This window comes from Neovison vison, chromosome 8 (genome assembly GCF_020171115.1).
Source record: "Neovison vison isolate M4711 chromosome 8, ASM_NN_V1, whole genome shotgun sequence".
Taxonomy (NCBI): domain Eukaryota; kingdom Metazoa; phylum Chordata; class Mammalia; order Carnivora; family Mustelidae; genus Neogale; species Neogale vison.
In genome coordinates, this window is record NC_058098.1 from 17,623,396 (window position 1) to 17,647,822 (window position 24,427).

Consider the following 24,427-nt stretch of genomic DNA (forward strand, 5'->3'; position numbering starts at 1 on the left):
AACACCAGTGAGAAGTCCGGTAGGTCTTCTCTGAGTGGACAGGAAGGCTAATTCCCAAGGCAGAGAGGGAATGTGGGCAGAAGGGGGCTGGGGTGGAAGGTGGAGGAGGGGAGAGAGAGTGGAACGTTCTTCTCTAACTACCCTGCAGTCAGACCATACCGGGACACCCCCACCCCTACTCCAGTGTCTCCCCAGGCACCACCAGAGAAATGGATGAGTCCAGAGCGCACCACAGAAAGACAACTAACCAGAACAATCCTCCAGCTCTGACAATCGGCGGGTGTAACGTGGAAAAATATTCAGCTAAAATCAATGGCTTGGTTAGGCGGTGGCTTAGCAATTCCTTTTTATGAAATAAAATACTGTCTCTCTAAAGTGCAAAATATCTTTCTGCTTTGGAACTGTGATTCATCCTTTAAGACGGGCTGATCTTTAAATCTTTCACTGCCAAAACCAGTTCTACGGAAATGGTCTTTTTGACCAGACTACTTTCCTATCCTCACCCCAGTGAATAGAAAATAATGAGAAGGTAAGAAGACACTCTTTCCTACTGAGCCCCTTCCCCAACATGTTCAAGTTCATATGGCCCTGTTGCCTGGGAACGGGCCTTATCACGATTGAGCTCAATGGCACAGGTCCTGAGAAAGGCCACTCAGGATGTCCACCCCTACCCAAGGCCTCTCCGTGGCAGTGAAGCTCAAGGAGATGGACCTGTGTGTTCTACGACCTTCTCTATGTTTACAGACAAAAGACTGACCCCTGATCCTGGGCCCCAGGATATAGCCCAGATTCCTGCCCCAGACTGATTCCTGATTCTGATAAAACTGACTCCCTTTCTCCACAGCCACTCATAAATGTATTCCCTTGGTCACATGAATCACAGTTAAGTGAAGACAATGATAATGGCTGACTCAGCTAGATTTCCTGGATACCAGGACAGGAGCTGGCTCCAAATGGGTGCTAAGTAAATGCTCATTAAATACATAAGGGAAAAACTAAATGAATGAATGAGTGAATGAGTAAGTAGGTTTGGGTTGGAAATGGCTCAGGTTGATTTTTCAAGGACATGGGGCCAAGGAGATGGGTTTATTTTCAAGGTATCCCTCTCTCGTGTCCACTCTGGAAGGCTCCAAGCTCTTCTCTGTGTGACTTATTAATATTCTTGTCACTGGGCTTAACTGTGCAGTGGGCAGTTCCTCCTGAGCTAAATGGCAGGCATTTGGAAACTAATGAGGTGAGAAACACTCCCATTATCAGAGCCCACTGATGCCCACAGCTGAGCTGAGCTCATCATACCTCTTTATTCCAGGAAGGGTCCCCAGAAGTCCCCAAAGGAACAGGTGGAAACAGAAGAGATCCTGATCCAGGAGGAAGAGCAGAGCTCTGCTTCCAGCTTTGCCGCCGGTCCAACTGTGCTGCTGTCATTTCCCAGCAGGAGCTGGGCTGGCCTGCACCTCTAGCTGCACTGCCAAATTACCCATGAAGTTTGCAAAACTACAGATTCCTCGGTCCCACTCTAGGATCACCAATGCAGAACCTCCAGATAGGGGACCTAGAACTTTTAACAAGCACTCAATCAAAGAATGGAACCAATATAATTATTCTCAGAACCTAAGCTCCAATTCAGGAGTTAGCAAAAACACGGTAGGCAAGCCAAATCCAGCCCATTGCTTATTTTTGTAGATAATGGACGACAGCCACGTCTAGCCATTTACATATTATCTAGGGCGGCTCTCACACTCCATGGCAAAGGTGAGCAGTTGCAACAGACACCGTATGACCCCCAAAAGCCTAAAATATTTACTGTCTGGCCCCTTATAGAAGAAGCCCGCTGACTGCTGCTGTAATTTACAGGTGCTTCCAGGAGATAAGTAGGATGAGGGGTCTGACACTGGCCCAGGGTTTTCAGCAGAGAAGGGCACCTTATTTCTGACCACTGTACTCGAAGAAAACAGGAGAGCACCAGGCTGTAGAAGCCCAGAGGTTGCCTGGCATGGGGAGGGCCCGAGTATGTAGGCTGGCAGTGTTGGGTAGAGGGGAGGGCACCTGCAAGATGAGAGCCAGAGGCTAAGCTGAGAGTGAGGCCTGTCTGAGAATCAGGCTCCGGGTCTCCGCAACTCGAGTTCTGATGAGGTGAGTACAAGGGTGTGCAAAGAGCTGAGTTTAGCTCCTTGACTTTAAATTCCCACACCCCGCCCTTCTGTTCAAGACTTGCCTGGTGGACGAAAGGAAGTGTTGTGGGGGAGAAAGGAAAGTCAGCAGCAGTCTGGGGACAGTCCTTCAAGGCTCCAAATTCTCCAAAACTCAAGAAATCAGCAGGTAGAGTCACTGAACTTAGGACATCTCCGGACCCACAGGATTTCTAGGGCAAAAGAAGCCACCAAGGCCAACTATGGCCCCAGCCACCTGCCTTATCAGTCACTCTCTGGGGTCCAGGAAGGCAGGTCTGCCAACTGTTGTGTGCTCAGAGGTAGACAGGGGCCAGCAGAATCCACTCAGGGCCTAAGGGTCCCCAGTCTGTGGATACCAGGGTGCCTAGTTGGGCATGTGGGAGCCCAGCACTGTTCCTACTCTTAGGTCTCCCTGAAACTGGCCAGGCCAGGCCTGCCTTCTGCTGGTGCTTCCATGCCTGCCCCGACCCACGACCCCACATGCCGGGAACAAACCACAGTCAGTTCTGGGAGTATTGACAGATTTGGGTTGTTTAAAAATGACTTGAAAAACACACACACACACACACACACACACACACACACACACCAGTCAATGTAATCTGCTCAGCTGGCAAATGGAGCAAGGCTGTGGGGGAAATTCCAAATCAACCAGATCCACCAGGAACCCAACAATCAGTGAGTTGTATCTAGAAACAGCTACTTGCCCAGGAAGAGTCTGGGAAAGGTGGCCTCCCACAAATGAAGACACCAGGTCACTCAGACTTGAAAACAAGTCACAGCGATTTTGCACTAGTCCCAGGGAAAATTGACTTAATTGCAGTATCAGGGTTGAGACAAATGTTAGCTTTATTTCTGCCTACGTACGGATGGAGGCCTAGACGGAACTCCAGAACATGATCTCAGTATTGAGTGCACCTTCGTTTCCTGCTTCCCTCTCCCCTGCTCCCCAGCCTCAGAAGGAGGTTTATGCCCAGTTTCTGGGGCAGTCTGACACCCATTCTGACTGCCGGTCTCAGCCTATCCCTTGCACCTCCAAGCCACCCTCACTGGGGAACCCAGCTAGATTTTGCAGGTGTTTATTGTCCCATGAACTCACTATTGGAGGCTGGGGCAATGGTAGCTGAACGCTAGACCCCTCAAAACAAGACAGGCACGAAATCTCATAATTATCCTTCCTTTTGCAAGCTTTCTGGGACCACCACCCCCAATAAACCATAGTACCTATCCCTGTTGGAGTCTACGCCCATGGAAGCCCTGCTGAGAGACTGGGGCCACATCCCCCTTCCTCTCCTGGCCCCTAGTACAGACCACCGAAATGAACCTGCTGGCCCCATCTGCTTTTAGGGCTTTGGGAAGAATCCTGGCTAGGCCCAGCTTTGGTACTCTGGACAGAGTGACAAGCAAGGACGCTGCCTAGAGAGCCAAGTCCGCACACTGGTCTCTCGGTGGTGGGGCTGAGGCACCCATGCACATTTTTTTGAGGAACTTCTGTCCTGTTTCCCATGTGACTACATTACTTAACATTCATACCAATAATATACGACTTAGCCTTTTTTGTTAAATAGTAACCATTATCAAAAAATCTGTGAGATAATATCTCATTGTGGTTTTGATTTGCATTTCTCTGATGATTAGTGATGTTGAGTATCTTTTCATGTGCCTTTGGACCACTAGTGTATCTTCTTTTGATATCTATGCAAGTCCTCTGCCCTTTTTAAATTGGGTTGGGTTTTTGTGGGTTTTTTGGTATTGAATTGTAGGGGTTCCTTATGTACTTTGAATATTGACTTCTTATCTGATATGTGGTTTGCAAATAGTTTGTCCCATTCCATAGGCTGCCTTTTCAATCTGTTGCTTGTTCCCTTTGCTGTGCTGCTCTTGAGTTGTATTTAATCACACTTGTCTAATTTTGCTTTTGTTATCTCTGCTTTTGGTGTCATATCAGTGAAATCATTGCCAAGACCAACATTCTGAAGTTTTCCCCTATGTTTTCTTTTGGGAGTTTTATTGTTCCAAGTCTTCTATTTAAGTATTCAATCGATTTTGAGTTGATTTTTGTGTATTGCCTGAGATAAGGGTCAAATTTCATTCTTTTGCATGTGGATATCCAGTTTTCCCAATATCATCTGTTGAAGAGACCAATTCCCCATTGTGCATTCTTGGCATTCTTATCAAAGACCAGTTTTCCACATATGTGTGGGTTTATTTCCAGAACTTCTATTTGTGTCTGTTGCTCTGAATGTCTGTCTTTATGCCAGTACCATATTGATTTAATTAATGTGGTTCTATAATATACTTTGAAATTGGGACATGTGATGCCTCCTGATTTCTTCTTTTTTTCAAGATTGTTTTGGCAATTCAGGGTCCATTGTGGTTTTATATAAAGTGTAGGATTGTTTTCTATCTCTATTTTTAAAAACTCCAAAGGGATCGTGATAGGGATTGCATCAAATCTGTAGATCACTTTGAACAGTATGGACATTTTAACAATACGACATCTTCTGATTCATGAACATGGGATGTCAGTTCATTTATCTTTGTCTTCTTCATCTATATCCCCATGTTCTTTGCAGCATCATTCACAATAGCCAAGATGTGAAAACAACCCAAATGTCCATCAGCAGATGAATAGATAAAGGAAGGAAATGCAGTAATAAGTATAATGGAATATTATTCAGCCTTTAAAAAGGAAATCTTGCCATATGTAATAACAAGGATGAACCTAGAGACATTGTGCTATGTGAAGTAAGCTACTCACTGAGAACAAATGCTGTAAGATTCCACTTTTAGGAAGATCTAAAATAGACAAACTGATAGAAACAGACAATAGAATGGTGGTTGTCAGGGGCTGGGCAAGGGAAAACAGGGACTTGATGTTCAATGGGTATAAAGGTTCTATTATGGAAGATGAGTAAGTTCTACAGATCTGCTATAAAACCACGTTTGAAGTACTGTATACTTCAAAATTTAAGAGCGTAGATCTCATGGTAAGTGTTCTTCTAATAAAAAAGGGGAAGCAAAGTATCTAAAGAGATATTTCTCCCAAAAAGATGGGGACAGGGTCAGTAAGCTTCTGAAAAGATGTTCAACATAATTAGCCACCAAGGAAATACAATGAAAACCACAATGAGATACCCTTTCACACCCACTGGGATGGCTAGGAGAAGACAGATAATAACAAATATCAGCAGACATGTAGAAAAACTAGGACCCTCATATGCTATTGATATGAATATATAATGGTGCAGCCACTTTGTGAAGGAATCTAGCAATTATTCAAAAGATCGAACACAGAGTAACAATAGAACTTAGCAATTCCAGTCCTAGAAATAAATACTCAGAAGAAACACAAGCACACATTCACACAAAAGTTTGTACATGAATGAACATTCACAGAAACATGATTGATAACAGCCCCAAAGTAGAAGCAATCCAAACGATCATCGACTGATGAACAAACCAAACATGGCATATTTGTGAAATGGAATATTATTCAGCCATTAAAAAGTAAGGAAGTACCACTAACACTACAGTGTGGATGAACCATGAAAACATTACACTAAGGAAAAGAAATTATTCCAAAGACCATCTATCATGTGATTCCACTTATATGAAATGTCCGGAATAGGCAAATCCATAGAAACGGAGAGTGGATTAGTGGTTGCCTAGGACTGGGCCAGTAGGGGGAATGGGGGCGGTGACTGCCAAAGTGTATAGGGGTTCTCTTTGGATGACAGTGTTTTAAAACTGATTGTGATGATGGATGCCCAACTCCGTGAATGTACTAAAAATCATTGAATTGTACACTTTCAATGAGTGAATTCTATGATACATGAATTCTATTTCAATGAAGCCATTGTTTTAAAAATTCAACAGAATGGGGTGCTTGCTAAAAATTCAGATTTCTGGACCCCACAGAAATGGTTTACTCTATGATGGGGTGCAGAAATCTGCATATTCAGCCAGCTCTCCCACAGGATTCCAACACACTTTGATAACCATCATCCTAGGAATATGGATATTTTGTTATTTTTTGTTTTGGTGGCTTAAGCCCTGAGGGGAGATTTTGTTTCAAGTTTTATTTTACAAAAGTAGCTTCAGATTCCCTTGAAGAAGTCTGTTTATGAAACTTGCCTTCAGCCTGGCAGAAGTTATTACCGTGCTAACAGAGGGTTTTTACGATTTTAATTAGAAACGGGCAGCGGAGCCCATGTAAAACCTTCCTTTTGACTTGGCAATAAAGGCCAGTATTCCCTAACGGGGAGGCCAAGAGACAGGCAAAAATCCTTCTAGAAGGTGAGGGAACCATGATTTCCTGAGCACCTACTGCGTGCCAGCAGCTTCAATATATATTGTCACATTCAAACCCTGTAAGTGGAGATCACCATCCTGTGTTTGTTTCAGATAAGGGTCTAATTCCAAACCACAAAAACTAGTGACCATTCTAGTTATATTATGCTGCATACATAACTACCCTAAAATTTAGTGAAATAAAGCAACCATTTTAGGATACTCATGTACTCTGTGGGTCTGTAGGCAGGACAGAGGGATGGTGGCTTGTATATAGTCCTCCATGTCTAGGGTTTCAGCAGGGAAGATTCAAAGGCTGGGGGTAACTCATGGCAAGTGGCTGGTATCATCTGTCTCACCTACCTTACTTTTTCACACTGAGCCTCCATTTTTCCATTGCAGAGACTTGGTGGGGCTGATGCAGGAGGTGAGCCACGCGGCATAGCCCATGGCTCACAGGAGGCACTTGCTAAACAGCAGCCGGCCATTGTATATGATACAAGAGTGACAATACTGGATGTCTCAGCTCATCCCCAGAACGGCTGGGCCCCAGCTGCCACGGCGGCCCCAGAAGAAATGAGTCCCTCGGGCACATGTCTACTGCTGCAGGCAGAGCCAGAGATCCCAGATGCCCCTCCGCCACCTCCTCCCACACCCCCCTACACACCCACACAGTTTATCTGACAACCTTCTCCATGTGTACGCATAACCAGCAGTGTTCTCCCTTGGTCTAACAAAACAAATTGATCAAGAGTCAATACAGGTCCTAATTACAAGTTGTACACTGGGAGATTGATGGGGGGAGATGAAGAGGGAAGAACAGGCCCTTGATGGGTGCCCGTAATGAGGTGTCACTGGTCCCCACTGTAAGTCGTTTATAAACATGGTCTCACGTCGGTGGCTGTCAGCAACCCCAGCCAGAGCTTAATGAGCTGCTCCTTCCTGCCCCGGGGTTAATGTCAGAAGCTGAGCATAGTTTCTGCTGTGAGACACACTGCCTGGTGGTTGGTGAGTTTCATCTACACCACAAATGTCCCCGTCCACTCAGGAAATGCATTATCCTAAAGCTCCTGGCAGAGATATGCACTGATTTCCCCATCTGAACCTCTCAACCTCTAGGAGGTGCCGTGGCTGAATCCCCCCTAAGTGGCCTGGCTCTGGGGTCCTAGAGGAAAATGGATAAGAAGGGGGCGTGGCATTCTACTGCTCAGGCTTACCTCCTGGCACTACTATTCACAAGGACGTGACCTCTCCAAGCTGGACTTTCCTCCTCTATAAATTGCCAACAACACTAGATTTTAAAAAGAGGAGGAAGAAAAAAAAGGGTGCGTTTTCATTTGGAACAACACTCAGTGCTGGGTTTCACCCAATGGCTCTAACCGGCCACAGCTAATAAATATCTATAGATACTTACATCTATTGATAGGACAGCAGACATAACTTAAGACTCTTTCTTGACTAATATACAATGAGACTTACTTTAACTGACCGTGTATAAACAAATGGATTCATTCTATCCAATCCAGAGGGAAAATGAGAATTTTTAATTAGCATAATCACAGAGAACCTTCCTTTCCTACCACATAAAATTCTTGACATCTTCCCTTCAAGGAGGCCCTTGGTGATTTCTACCCTAGCACGTTGCCCTTTGGCTGGTAGATAAGTAAACTCAGTGCTCACTCTTCAGTCACCATGGTGGTCTTTGTCTTTCCACTAACAGCACAACCTTCACTACTAGTACTCTCTGGTAGAAAGAATAATGCCCCCTAATCAAAGCTGTCCAAGTCTTAATCCTGGGGATCCATGAGTATGTGAGGTTACCTAGCAAAGGAGAATGATGGCTATAGATGCTGAGCAGCTGACCTGAAGACAAATAAATGAGTCTGGATGATCCAGCTGGACTCGACGCAATCATAAGCATCTTTAAAAAGGAAAGATGGAAGCAAGGGAGAACTGGGGATTTGGCTGCAGAAGGACTCGGCCAACACTGAAGATGGAAGGGGGCATGAGCCAAGAAATTCAGGTGACCTCTAGGAAACTGGAAAAGGCCAGGAAATGGATTCTCCCCCAAAGCTTCCAGAAAGACTTCTGACCTCCAGAATTATAGTATAATAAGTTGTGTTGTTTTAAGCCACCAAGTTTGTGGAAACCCATCACAGACCCTTTTTTGAGGATTAAGTGAGTTCTAACAGGTAAAACGCTTAGACCCATGCCTGGAACATCATACATATTCAATTAATCTTATTCTCTTATTATGTCATCAGTTTCTTCATTGTAGAGAGCCTTGCCTTCTCCCTGTCTCTGGCCGTCTCTACAACTCAGAACCAGCCAGCAGAGTCAGAGGAAGGAGAAGAATGGACTTTTCCTGAGCACTTCCTGTGACAAGGCGTGATGCCAGACACCTGGCACAGAACTTGGCACGTGCCCTCTCAACTAGTGAGTATCCAGAACCACCTGTCCTGGAAAATCAGGCAAAGTCTGGGTGCACATTATTGGAAGATCCTGGTTACAAACTATCAGCCCTTTGGGGCTTTTGAACAAGTCCTCTCAGTTAGGATCACCCAAACCTTCTCCAAACACAAGCAGGAAGCCCTGTTCTGCTGGGCATTTTCCCCATCATCATCTGCCAGGGAAGCTGAGCTGCCCTCCCAGCTCCAGCTGAACAGGGCTTTGCCTGGTCTGGGATCCCGAGCTCTTGGCTCGTCCACACCTCCTTTGGAACCAACATGGCATCCATATTTGTCTGCTTTCTCATTTCACTGTGAGCTCCTTGAGGATCAGGCCAGAACCTGGGTCTCAGTAAGTTTTCATTGCTTTGTTATTTCCTCCTTTAAAAAGCAGAAGCTCTACCCAGCTGTGCTTAGCTTAACAGGCTGGGCCTTTTCAGGGGCACCTGGTGAGGGAGAAGGTTGCTCAGTTGGTTCAGCATCTGCCTTCGCTCAAGTCATGATTTCAGGGTCCTGGGATGGAGCCTCGAATCAGGCTCTCTGCTTCACGGGGAGTCTGCTTCTCCCTCTCCCTCTGCCCCTCCACACTGCTTGCAGTCCCTCACTCATTGCCCATGCTGCCATGCCAGGCCTGGGATAAGACAAGTGAGGCAGTTAGGATATAAAACTGCAGGAGGTGCTCACTCTTCAGGGCTGACCCTTTGCTTGCGTGAACCTGAGAACGAGCGCCTTCTTCAATATGATACCAACATGCCTCCCTTTGCCACGCCCTCGTCCTAGCCCTGTCCACAGCAGTCAGATACTGTTTCACCAACAACTGCTACTGGAGCTTGAAGCAAATCTCATTAAATTCCTTAATGATAGATAAATCAATTGTCCGACATCACTGAAAGATGATGAGTTTGGCTTGTAGCTAGGTGAGAAGAATGCTAGGTGACGCTGTGATAAATTAATCCTGCAATCTCAGGGGCTTGACTGTGTAGGCATTCATTTTCCACCTGCCTTCCATGTCCACGGGGAGTGGGGGTGGGAGTCAACTAGGGGGCACTGCTCCATAAGGCCGCTCGGGGAGCCGGCGTGATGGGGCTCCACCATCTTGTACCTCCCCAGATGGAACCCCTGTCCTCCTCAGTTGCCACAGAAAGAGAAGATGGACACTTTGGCCTGCTCTTTGACACTTTGGCCCAGAAGTAATAAAATTAATTTCTACTCACAGCCCATTACCTAGAAATGACTCCATGTCTCACCTCCTTACAAGGGAATTGGGAGATGGGCTCTTCCTTTGTGTCCTACAGGGGGAGAAGGGGAACCAAGATGGTCTGCTTCAAGAAGCTAATGGCGGTCCCTGCCTGAATGGAGTGCACAGTCTAGAGCTGCGATTCTCAACCTTAAGGATCTGATAGCATGAGGAGAACCTTCGTTAAAATTTCAGATTCTTCCGATTCTTCAGCCCCACTTCCCAAGGCTCTGATCTGGTAGGTGGTGGGAAAGCCCAAGTGCTGATATTTTTTTGCACACTCCCCAGGTGACTCAGAGCCAGGTGGTCAATGGAGTGTGTTCTGAGAAGCAATGACTAATGACTGGAACCTGTCAGACAAGCCATTCCGACCTAACAGCTCGGCCTTGCCAGTGCCAGATTCAGGCTGACCCCCGAGTTCTCTCTGCAGTCACTTGCCTTTACACGTATCTCTAAAAAGCTGTGAGTTTTCATAACCTTTGCAGACTTTGATGGGCTTCTCTTAAGGAGAGAAGGCATGCCTTCCCTGGGCATTCTCAGCTGGAGCATAGACCACCTGTCACAGAGCCAAATGCAGCCACGTGGGGGCTGCCCCTCCCTAGGAAGGTGCCTGATACCACACTCCCGGCACTTCTATAAGCCAGCAGGCCTGTAGCACTGGACAGAGCAACAGCACGAGCTTGTGTGAGCTGAAGAAGAATCTAGAATCGAATAGAACTGAAAACACAGATTGACTGGAAGGCATGACTCAAAGGAGTGGCAACCTTATTTTGTACAACAAATGAAGAAACACAGACCTACTGAGCAGCTAGCAGGAGAGCTCATTCATAGGGAGAGGACTTCTGTGCTAAAAAGGAGCCCTAATGAGAACCTTGGGGGTTGAGGTGAGCTAGATGCCAGGGATAGGGCAGAAGATAGAAAGATTCTGAACACTAAAGAAAGGAGGAGGAAGGAGGAGCAGGGCTGGGGGCACCTGGGGGCAGGGGGATGGCAGATAATCCCAGTAAGCTAAAGAAGTGTTCAAAAGGTGCTTCACTGTTCAGTGTGCGATGAAACCAGGTCTTTGATCCAGCCTCAGGTGAACACTCCATCCATTTGCTGATGGTTCAGAGTGGGTTTTCTTTGGGGTTGGAGAGGAAGGTGGAAGAGGCAGGACGCCTGTGTCAAAAGAGCAGATCAATGGGCACGGAGCCATTCTCCTGGTTTCGCACTGGGTCACCCTGCAGGAGAGGCTCTGGACCTTACAAATGGTCTTAGAAAACTGCTGGGACTTCATTAGCCAAGGGAGGGGCACTCTTTCCCAGAGAAGCCAGGAGGCAACACCAAGGTCAAGGTGAGAGTGAAAGCAATGACTCACCAAAGGCTGCGCCTGTAATGACAGCTTGCTACAGAGGACATGGGCTGGGTGCTAAAGGCAGGTGAGCCAGCACCTGGGAGCTCTCCAGATACCTCACGGGGCTTGGAGCTAATGCAAACAAGGGAGGGAGCTGGAGGCCCGGGTCACATGGATTATTCCACTAACCTACACAGCTGGCCAGGAGAGTAAATGTAACGACGATGATAGCAGCAGCAGTAGCTGACATTTGTGTAGACCTGCTACATGCGTGCCTCTTTTATGAACTTAGCTATCCCCGCAACAACGCACGATTCCTACACATGATTGCCCCCATCAGGGGAGAAAACTGAATGTGGGAAAAGCGAGCTGCTCAAGGTCGCACAACCTGCAATGACACAGCCATGACTTGAGTTCAGGCAGCATGTCTTCAAAGTCTCCATGCTAAGCCAGCGCTCTCTAATATATGTAAAAGTGCTCTATTAAATAACGCTTAAAGTGCTGAGCAATGCAATGTATCACCAGGCTCCTGAATGTCTAGACAAAAGATATTAAAACAGAAGAAATCAAAAGCCAACCCAAGAATTGAGGACTTTCTGGGAGGTAGAGAAAAAGTGCAACTCAGATGTTCCCACTTGAGCTGCGACCTTCCCCAGGTGGGCAGCCTTGTTCACCGTGTCCACTATCTCAGCCCTCTTGCATGGTAACAGCTGCTGCTCCAGGCACTTCTCTTTGGCAGATTAAAAACAAAAATAAGAATCAGTCAGTCCTTGGGAATGGCTATGAACCAGATCAAGCATTGCCTATGCCCTCAAAAGTCACAGAACAGGGCAGAGAAGACAAAACAGGAGTACCGAGGGTCAGTCCTGTGTTGGCTTTTTCAGCACCGGTGATCTGTGGACAGCAGACGGTTTTGGTTAGAGCAGGGGAGTTAGCACAGACGTTCCAGAGGTCTCCAGGAGATAGCAAAAGGACCAGTGAGTGTCAGAATCAGTGCCCCCTAGGAGAACAGCCAGGAACACAAGAATCAGACCCAGAAATTGTTACCAAAGCTGCAAAGCCCCATCCACAGGAAAGCTCCCAGTTCCAGGCAAAAAGGCTTTGCCTAGCATTTAGACCATGACACTGAAAACCCTTCCTCCAGGTGACCCCAGACCCAAAGATCAGAGCAATTTAGGCTTTGCTGGTGCCCCAGCCAAGATAAGGTTACCAGAGCTGCAGGACGAGTCCTTACATCTCCACCAGGCAAGGGAGACTACAAGGCCAAATCCCCTATGGCATGCGAGGGCGGCTTTCCCAATTTCCAGGTCTGCATTTCATCTTTGTTGATATATTTATGTCAGATCTCGCTCATCACACTTTCCTACAATTTAGGCTGTTTTTCTTCCCCAAACACTAAATACATGTTACTGCTAAAAGCCTGAGTTCTCAATTTCCACTGTTTTGGTCTCATTTCTTTAAATATCATGGTGTCTTCCCAGTGCGAACCAAGAAGCCAGCCCCGACTGCATCCTACCTGCAGGGAAACAATCAGGCATTCCCGGAGCACTGTGGCAGATGCTTCGATTTCTGCAGCCACCCTACAGGCCCTCTTTTGTGAGCAGGAAATGCTTGGGGTCACAGCAAAAGCAAAAAGGGGTTTGGGCTCAATTTAAGCAAATTCTCATAAGCAGACCCCAAGCTGGCCAACCCTAGCCAAAAAAGATCCCCAGTAGCCTTGCCACTCATCCTCCCTGCAGAGGCACAACGATGTCCCATGGGAGTTTCCAAGGCTGCCAAGGGAAGGTGGAAACTGCTCACACAGCTGGCCCTTCAATAGATGAATAGATAAAGAAGATATGGTCCGTATATACAATGGAGCATTATGCCTCCATCAGAAAGCGTGAATACCCAACTTTTGTATTAATGTGGATGGGACTGGAGATTATGCTGAGTGAAATGAGTCAAGCAGAGAGAGTCAATTATCATATGGTTTCACTTACTTGTGGAGCATAAGGAATAACATGGAGGACATTATGAGAAGGAAAGGAAAAGTGAATTGGGGGAAATCTGAGAGGGAAACAAGCCATGAAAGATGGTGGACTCTGAGAAACAATCTGAGGGGTTTGGAGGGGAGGGAGGAGGGGGTTGGGTGAGCCTGGTAGTGGGTATTAAGGAGGGCACATATTGCATGGAACACTGGGTATGGTACATAAACCATGAATTCTGGAACACTGAAATTTAAAAAATAATTTTTTAAAAAAAATGAGAAGAAGAAGAGAACCCACCAAAAGGTGTGGCAGTGATGTATGTAGTTAGCACACATAGAGTGTTAGAAGGGACCCTTGGGTAAAGCAGAGCCAGCAGCCCCACACCCCTCCTGGAAGGCAGGGCCATGCCTTCCACACCTCAGCAATCCACACCTTGCCTGGCACCAAGCCTGGTGCACAACAATTGAACAGGATCAAACCACAAATGCCCGTCCCATCCCTCCTCCAAGCCACACGCCTCCAGCCTGCAGGGACAGAGTCAGAGAACACCCATGACCTTACCCATGTCACCCGCATCCTTCCATCATCCATCTTCATGTCACAGGGTGAGAAATCAGAATGTTAAGGCAGCACATGCAAGTGCTCACTTCTCAGGTGGGGATGGAGAAGCAGAGAGGTCAAGGTACTCCCCTGAAATCACACAGCAACTGCATCTGCTCTCTCAGGAAGGGAAGTGGGGGGACAGGGGTCTGATGCTAGAGGCTCCTTATTTTGGTGATGGTGCAGAGAGAGCAGGGGTCCCCCATGTCCCTCCCACAGCGTTGGCTCCAGCTCTGAGGCCAGCATCCTGTGAAGACTGGACGGGGCAGGGCTAGGGGCCACCATGTTGAACCTGCACCAGCCATGGGAGGGAGGCACGGGTTCCCATCTAGAACCTCCTGTGACTCTCACAGCTACACAACTAGGCAGAATCTTGCTTCTCTCTACAGAAGATGGTGATGAGGCTGTGGGTGGAGGAACTGACCGGCCTCAGTTTGCAAGTTTCCTCAGAGCTACAAGTGTCCATTTGTACATGGAAGCGACTGATCCCTGAGTGAGAACTGGGAAGCCCAGCAGATTCCGCTCTGTGGCCGTGGGGGAGCCATTTCCTCTGGCTGTGCTCAGTTTCCCCATCAGAACAGCGAAGACCCAGCCAAACTATCTCCAAGGGAGGGTTCTTTTAACTCTGGCATGTTGTCACCAAAGGGTGATCCCAGAGGCTCGGCAAACTGGAGCAAAACCCAAATGAGTCATTCGAGCTGGAGATCTCAGGGTCCCACAGAGTCTTTACTGCCTCTTCTATTTGATGCATTCTATAAAAACTTCCTTCTATTGATTTGCAAGGGGCTCCTGTTGTATCTGGAGGTACAGGCTGTTCCCCCACCCTCCCTGCCTCACACTGAGGTCTCCCCATATCTCCTGACCCGCACTGCCATCTGTCTGGCTTGGGCTGCTGCCCTTGACCTAGACCTGCCACCTGCAGCTTCTACTCTCCCATTTCCTTGCCTTTTTTTTTTCTCACCCAGCCTGTGGCTAGCCAGGACCTGGACCTTCTCAGGCTGTACTTTTAAGTGATCTCCGGAATCCTGCTTTTACCAACATTTAAACCCTATCATCGTCTTCTTTGTGAAGCACTATCAGAGGTACGATGCGGTGGAATGGCAACTGGCTGAGGAATCAGACCCACCCACCAACCTGGACATGTTAGGTAGCTTCTCTGAGCCTCAGTTTCCCCATCCATAAAATGGGCCTGATGATAGTAATCCCAGGTACACGTGCCTGGTTCGTAGCAAGCTCTCAGTAAGCCTTGGCTATGAGTTTTAGTACAGAGATTGCTGCCCCAACAAAGAGGTGAGTAGATAGATATTCTTGGTATCCTGCTTGGGGTTCCCATATACTCCCCCAGAGGGCATCTCCCCAGAGTTTCTGTCTGCACCAAGAGCCATGGGACAGTCACTGAGGGACAGGAGTTGGTGGATGAATTTCCCAGCCTTCTCACCCCGGTAGAACAATCCTCTTGGAAAGCTGCAGGAATCTGAGCCCAGTTACCCACAACCTGCTCCTCTTTACTCACCCCCATCATCAGTTTGTCTGTTATCCCCTCCCCCATAAACTATTCATACCCAAACCCTTGTTTCAGGATTGACTTTGGAAACAACATAAACTAAGGGGCAAACGAGTAAACATTCATATCACAATCTGGTGCCATTAGTGCTAAATGCCTGTCCTCCACAGCCCACCCACCTGGCAAAAGCAGCAAATGCTTGTAAGTCTACACACTTGCTGCTGCAGCAGGCCTGGGGCATGGAGGCTGTCATTGAGGCTACCGTGTGGAAGCCCAGGGGTTGCTTAGCACCAGTTGGGTTGGGGGCAGGGAGAGGGCACTAGGCTGGGGTTCTCCTTTATAGAGACCCCAGTGACACTATTAGAGTCATTGCCAGGGATGACAGAGGTCGATGCTACCTCTCCACGGTTAGGACAGGTCAGCAGTTCTGGTTCTCAGGGACAGCTGCTGAGCTCTACGTTTGAAAAAGCCTAGAATTCAGAGTGTCACTGGCCTGAATTCCAGTCCTGGTTTGGCCGCTTGACACCGAAGTCACTTCAAGGCTCTGGACCTCAGTTCCCTCATATTTCATAACTTGGAGTCAAACATACACCTCTCTTGGCTGTCATGCAGGTCAGATGAAATACATTCTGTCAACACACAGTGACTGACCAGGACCTGAGAAAGCAGCAGGTGCTGTGGGAAAGTGCTGAGTGCAGATTTGAATGTGTACTTAGCTGACCACTCGTGTCCCAAACAAAATGTGGGCTTCTTGAGAGCTGCATTGGTGAGGGATGCTGGGTATGGCATCTGCGTGTCATGGATAGGAACTGCCCTCCAAAGCCTGATTTGGTTTCCAGGGTCACAACCCCTCAATGAGTCCCTACCCCCAAGACAGCTCTGGAGAAACTTCCATCAAAGTCCCAAAGCTGTGACTATACTGGGAATCAAGGAACCAAGGGTGGGGGATATGTGAGGCTGTGACCACAGATTCCAAACACAGAGAGTGATCAGCATCAAAGCTCCAGAAGGGCCTAAGACCTTCAGTGACCTTCATGACATTGACTCTACTGGTTCTGATAGGAGAGGTGGAAACCAACCACACAGAAGTAGCTTTACCAGATAATTTAAACTTCTCACTGAATTTTTCAGCCAAAGATTATCCTGTACAAAATCATCTGATCTGTCTGAAATGATCCTCCCTATTAACACACACAGCACACCCAAAATTGGGCAGAGGTGGGAAGAGGGTGGGCAGTGGAGGAGAAGGCCTTGGAGCTTAGTCCCCAAGAGAGTGCTGAATGGTCTCCTCTAGCCATCACTGTGGAGAGGACCCTACATAAAGACTCTTATCACAATGAGGTCCAGAGCCTCTGACCAGAGACACAATCTTCAAATATTAGGAGACTAAGAGAGTATGGACTCCCGAAAGGGAAGCAAGTGTCATAGAGACCTGAGTTCTTATCCCCAGTAAACCTTAATGTGTTGGTGGTAGTTTAGATGCCAACTGGACTCCTATCCTTGAGGTGGTATGTTTTACTGGCATGCAAATAGGGCCCCCCCCACCCGAGAGGCAAGGAGCTTCTGATGCGGCCCCAGTAATCTCTGGCATTTCCACCCTTGTGTAATCCCCTCCCCTTAGTGTGAATTGCATGTTGTACTTGCTTCTAATGGATAGAAAATGGCAAAGTGGTGGGATGTCAATTCTGAGATTAGGACACAAAAGACTATGACTCTCTCTCTCTCTCTCTCTCTCTCTCTCGCTGACACTCTTGCCCGGGCTCTTGTGTGCTTGCTCGATGAAACAGCTAGAGATGTCCATGTGGCAAGAAGCAGAAGGAGGCCTTCAGTCAATGGCCAGCACGGACATGAGCCATGAGTCTAACAGTCTTCAAAGGAATGAATCCTGCCCACAGCCACATGAGCTGGGAAGATGGTCCTTACCCAGCCAGTCCTTCAAGTGAGAATGCAGCTCGAGAGAGACCCAAAAACAAAAGTCCCAGATCGGGGAATGCCCAGATTCCTAACCCACAGAAAACTCAAGATAATAAATGGGCACTGCTTTAAACCACCCAGTTTTGGGGTAAATCATTAGGTAGCAATAGATGACTAGCAAACCCAATACATTGATTCTGACACCAGGCGAACATCGCTGGCTCCTATTGGTTGCTAACTGAGAAAGTACTGGGACCATAATTAGGACTTAGAGTCGTGATTTGTACACAAACTCATTCTACAGTCAGGAACAGGAGGAAAGTAAGACAAAGAAAAGGAATCTGAGCGGGAAATACCCTTTTGAGACAATACAAATAATAGTAACCAACGTCGCTGGCAGGTGCATCCTTTGCACAAATACCTCTCCTGGCATTTCACTCAGTCCACACCACAACCTGATACTGGCACTGCCCACTTCCTGCCTCACAGATGTTACACGGAAACTTGGACAGGTTTAGTCATTCATCCAGGCCCGCACAGCTAGTGCTGAAAACCAGGACTTTAACCCAGGCCTCTCTGACTTCAGAACCTAACCTCTTAACCTCTTAACCACTGCAGTATCACCCTGCCCAGGCACAGATGGGGCAGGAGCCTCTACAGGCTTGGGAATGAGGGCAAGAGCCCCCCCCAGACTCCCCTCCCCACACTCACGAGAAGTGTAGCAGCTCTGCAGGGACCCTTCTGGATCCGTGTCTGAGACTGGGGGGTAGAGCACAGTAAGTCTTGAGTGAGCCCCGTAATCATGCAATAAGCTACATGCATTGCATTTTATTATAACATTAATGACAATAAAGAATGATTAGAAGAAGAATAAAATAAAAACCCCTGAGGCAGAGAGAACTGTAGCCTTGAAATCAATTGCAGGGAAGGCTGCTAAATTTATAGGCTTACAGGGTTCAATATTCCAAGGATTTTTCAGATTCTTGGCCTTCTTATACTTGCTCATTCAGATAACACACAAAAATCTCTGGAGGATGACCCAACAGGGGGCATCTGGTTTTATAATCCAGTCTCCTGAGCCCATTGTATATACTAACTCATTTCTCCAACCTCATCTCCCACTTCTGCCTCAACCCATGCTCTGTGTTCTAGTCTGGTCAAACTTTGACTATCCCCTCTGGGAATACAACTGTTCTAGTATTTAGAATACCCCTGTCGACTTGGCAAACATCTGTGATTTTAAATCACAACTTGACTGTAAGTTCCTCTATTAAGCCATTCTGGAAAAGCTTGTGTACAACCATGTATTAGTTATCTATTGCTGTGTAACAAATTAACCCAAACATGGAAGCACCAAATAACAGGTATTACTATCTCACAATTTCTCCAGGAGATTAGCTGGGTTCTTCCAGCAAACAATCTTTCTTGAGGTTACAGTAAAGTGTCAGCAGGATTTACTGTCATCTCAAGGCTCAACTAGAGTTGAAGAATGCATTTCCAACCCCACACATGGTGGGCAGAATTCGTTTCCTCGTGAGCTGCTACATGGAGGCCCTCAGTTCCTCACCAATCCTTGGGAGTATAGGACTCCTCACAACATGGCGGCTTGCTTCCTTCAAGATGAGTGATATGAGAGAGAGACATGTGTCATGTGTCATATATAACACATGATACATTGTCTTTTTATAACCTCATCTCAGAAGTGATATCCACCACTACCACCGTATTCTATTCATTAGAAGTGAGTCTGTAAATCTAGTCCACACTGAAAAAGAGGGGATTACACAAGGATGTGAATACCAAGAGAAGGGAATCACTGGAAGCAGACCTCAGGGCTTGATGGGGACATAACCACTTCTCATGATGAAGACATTATACTTTATTTATCTCTCTTCCTCCTCCAGGTACCAGACTATAAGTACCTTAAGGGCAGGACTGTGTCTGTTTATATTGTTTCCCAGTTTCCAGTTTGAAAGAAAGCCAGAACATTCTGTCCTTCAGTGTAGTGGCTATGCCCATGGACTATAGAATCAACTTGCTTAGGTTAGAATCCAAGGTTTGCCATTTACTAGATATGTGACCTTAAGCCAGTCATTCACCGTCCCTGTTCTTTACTTTCTTCATCTGTAAAATCATGATAATAATAGTATACATACCTCATATAACACAACTCACATTGTTGGGAAGATTTATGAAATACTTAGAACGGTGCCTGACACATAGCATTACAAAGGTGCGTACTCGACAAATAAATGATCCTGCCAAAGAATGTGCCAGAATAAAATTGATAATTACTATCTCATATCCTTACATGGTGCTGAATTATTTATAAAATGCTTTCATATAGAGATTCGCCCTTATTAGTAACAACTTTGCAATAATGTACTATTTATTATGATCCAATTTTGCAGATAATTGAAGTATAAAGAGGTTAAATGTCCTGCCCAAGGTCACACAGAGACTTAGTGACAGAGCTGGGAGTAGACCCAGGTCTCCAGACCCCAATTACTCTGCACCACGCAGGAAAGGCAATACTCCTCCAAGCTAATGCCTGGCATCATTCGCAAGTCACTGCATTCCTTATTCTCTCGTAAGGGTAAATCAACAATTAAATGAGCAGCATGAGGTCCCTGTTGATGGAGTCAGCACACAGTAACATCTTTTTCAGTATGTTGATTAGTCACAGAAATCTCAAGCTTCCTGTGAGGGCTGGGGATGCAGGTGATTCTATGCCATCACGAATTGGCTCAGACACAAGGCCCGGAAGGCGCTATAAAGGTTCAGAGCGGATCCACACCTGCCCATCTTGAAGAAATCCGTTGCTGTCATTATATTTTGAAGTCAAAATATAATGTGTGTTCCTTTTCATAATGGTTCTGCTGAGAAATGTTGCCAAATTGGTTTGTCTATCTGTAAAATGAGGAGCTGGAATTTGCTCCCACCTTGAGGGAAAGGACTGTTTCAAATCTACCCTCGAATTCCCAGCATCTGACTAGTGCCTGGCAATTATATGCTCTGAAGATCTCCTTATGAATGATCTTTGAAGTGTCTCCCAGCTCCAGTATTTTAAAAAATCGATAGTGAAGCAGTGACAGAAAAATAAAACTATAAAAAATCATATACAATAACTCAAGGTACACCCATCAGGGGCCATGGATACACGGGCTTAAATATCTCAGTAGGTTCTGAGGGTATCAGTGGGTTCACTACTCAGTCAATGAATCTCCATGGTGAGGATCCTGAGTCATCCAAAGACAGTTCACTCTGGTTTAAGGAGGCATTGGCTGGTGTTGTCTGATTAGCCATGTTAACTATACAACCCCCATATGGAAGGGATGCTCTGTTGAAGACCATGTCTGGTGACCAATAAAACCCAAATAAGTTCAACTCAACTGATGTTTTTTGGTATCCACTATGCAACAGATACTCTGTGAGTTTGGTCTGGGCATTGAGAAGCAGATACCAAGATGGGCTTAGATTTATAGGACATGACTGAGGGAAATGCCTCTGAAGGAGAAAGGGAGCAAGAGTAGATGAGGAGAGCCCATAGACAGATTCAAGGCTGACACCTGTGGGACAGGAAAGGCAGGATTGGGGAGGAAGACCTCAGATCACAGGCATGCCTGAGATAATGTCATCCAGGTGAAGGGAGAAAACTCAAAGTTTGCCCCTTGGAGGAGCTCCATTTGGGGCAGGAATGATATGGCTCTAGACTCTTGAAATGATTGGTGTGGGGCTAGAAGCAGTCCAGAGGAAGCTCAGCCTTAGTCTGAGCCATAGGGAGAGGCCAAAGTTGGCAGCCAGGAGGCTACCAGTCACCCTGTAGCAGGTTCTCTTGGAGGGAGCCGCCATAGGCACTCCTAAATTCCAAAGCACAGACCTGCCTAAGATTCACTACTTCCTTTTAAAGAACTTTCTTTCTCTTAAAGGAAGGAGATCATAAACAATGAAACAGATACGAGAAGAGGCAGATGTAGCAGTAAAGAATGTGTCACTAACTTACTTGGACAAAAATGGCACCTCAAAGAAGTCGAGAGGACATGCCCCCCAGTCAAAGTGTTGAGGCATCATAGCTGCAATAAAGGGGCAGGAGGTGGGCGACTAGGTAGAATGCCCTATGGGGAAGAACAGATTTTAAGACTCTAACTGCCTCAATCTGTGAAGAAGTCACCTAAAAAGGGTCCTAATCAAAGTGCACAAATTCATAAAGGGAGATGGTGGAAAAGAATTTGCTCACCAAATCCCATGACCAAGGAGAGAGAAGAGAGTGTTTTAGAGCAGATGAGAAAAGGCCTGTTCTACACAGAGGGTTGTCACCTTTTCCAGCTAATCAGAAGGAACTGAAGGTGCTACAGCAATGCCCCAGCATCTGACCCTACCAGGAGAGGGATTTGTCCATGCATATAAAATTTCCATATGACAAGATGTACTTCTTTTCAGGATAACTAGGGGGGAAATAGCATCTTGGAGAGAAGACTTTCTAAAATGAATTGACCAATGCCCTACCTTCTTAAGTACCATTTAAATTCTTCCAGGTGACTTGAATGAGCTTGCGATGATCATGAAAGATGGTGCTCAGAGACAGCAATACCCTCAAATCTAGTAAAGTGTGGAGAACTATTTACTCCTGCACCAAATAGCTCCAAATATCCCACTTCTGAAATTGCCTTGTCACCTTCTCCCTCCACTATCAAGTATCAGAGGATCCTTCTTCCTGCCTTCAAAGAATTGCTTCTAGGAAATTTAGACCCACTATTCCTTCTAATCAATTGCTTCTAATCTCCTCTGGGATGAAAAACCTGATAACCATTCTCATCCAAATTATATTAACATAAAACAATGTTCTGAATGAAGAGCTGAGGTTCTGCTCTACAAAGAAGATGACTGATCCATTTGGAGTCTGTGAATTTGAGGACATGTACCTTTGCCACAAATAAGTTTGGTTTTTTGTTTTGGTTCTGCTTTTGTTTTTAAAGATTTGATTTATTTATCTGACACAGAGAGAGATCACAAGTAGGCAGAGAAGCAGGCAGAGAAAGAGAGGGAAGCAGGCTCCCTGCTGAGCAGAGAGCCTGACGTGGGGCTAGATTCCAGGACCCAGAGATCATGACCTGAGCTGAAGGCAGAGGTTTAATCCACTGAGCCATGCAAGTGCCCTGTGTTGTTGGTGAAATGGAGGGGATATGGTTTGCTTCTTTCTTGGTTCTGAGATGTGTTCTAGACAAGTGAGGCTGCTGAACAAGGGATTTCTGGATAAATAAGATCCTAGATGATCTCACCATGATGGACAGTTAAGGAAACTAAGGACATTTTGAAATTTGCTGTCCCCACAAGTGTTCCTCAGCTCCCATCGTACAATGGAATAAGTGGCACAGAGATGTGAGGTCAGCTTTCCCAAAGTCTATATTCCAAGAGTGTTTCCTCTGCAGGTGAAAAGTGTATATACATAACTGATATTATTTCTTACACCTTTTCTAAATATGCTCAGTGCTTGAAAGGTAAAACCCAGCTTCATTTCCACTCATAGTCTCTTCTCAGTCAAGCCCTTACAGAAGAGTTCAGTAAAACAGGAATATTCAGGGCCTGGGCCAGCACTCCTGGCGTGCGTGCGTGTGTGTGTGTGTGTGTGTGTGTGTGTGTGTGTTACAAAGACCATGGAAATATTGCAGCCCCATCGCCCTCCCCCACCAAAGACATCAGCATTTGGAAACAGATGAATGAGCCAAGATTACTAGACTTCCAACTGTGTGTCAGGCACTGGGCTAGATGTCTTAACATTCATTATTTCATTTTAAAGATGAATAAACAGAAGCTCAGAGAAATTAATGAAATTGCCCAAGGTCATGCAGCTGGTAATGGACAGAGCTGAAGCTCAAATCTGTATTTATTTCAAGTCTGATGCTCTTTCCTTTACATGCAATATCCCGAGGAGCCTGAAAACCCCAGCTCCCACAAGCAAGCAGAAGGGAGGGAGGGAGGGCATTACAAAGTCCACTGTCGTCTCCTTCCACACCAGACATTTGACCTCATCCCTGGTGCATCCTCAGCGGTCAGCTCTGAGTCCTACCCCCATCAGTCTCCCTGGCTCCAACCCTCCACACTTGCTCTGCTTGGAAGAGCATTGCATGTCCCCCTATAATTTAGCAACTCAAAAAACCAGACCCCTCTCTACCGCTCTCATTTTCCCCTATCCTCTCCAGCTCACCCTTTCTGACTCAACCAAGAAAACCTTCTCATTACCTTCCAGGTGGCGTATAGTTCTGCTTCCTTCTACTTTCTGACTTCTTGCTTTGGGCATGCTTCTGTCTCAATAAGAATACATGTCTCCCTCTCCTCTGTCCATCTGGGTTCCTCTCCTCCTTCAATACCTCAGATGCCATCTCCTCAGTAACTAATAAATGATTAAGCTCAGCCCACTCTCTAGCTCCTTAGCACTTGGGAAAAAACACAGATAGTGATGTCAAGAAGAACCACGTTCTAGTCCTAATGTGACCAGCAACTAGCTGTCTGATAGGTCAGTGACTTTTTAAAACCCTTTTCCTTAGCTATAAACAGATGTAAACCCCCACACCTCCCCCTACCACAGCATAGGCAAAGCAGTATGGTCTGGTTGAGTGCTTGCCCTTAGGAGTCAAACTGCAATAGCTGAATCCTGGTGATATCACCTTGAGCCAATTACTGAATTTCTCTAAGTCTCAGTTTGCTCATCTGTGAAGTGGACTGATAGTTACAGCTACATAGGGTTGTGAAGACCGCAAAATAAGGCAATATATGTAAAGCACCTAGCAGAATATCTGCATGTTGCAACTGCTCCACAAATGTTAGTTGTTGCTATTATTATGTATTGCCTACCCCAGCAGGTGAATATAAAAACAACGAACGTAAGAACATAAAAGATCTTGTGCCAGTGGTGCGCTGAAGCTGGCTTGTATTGGCTTGGGAGATTTCGAGACTCTGT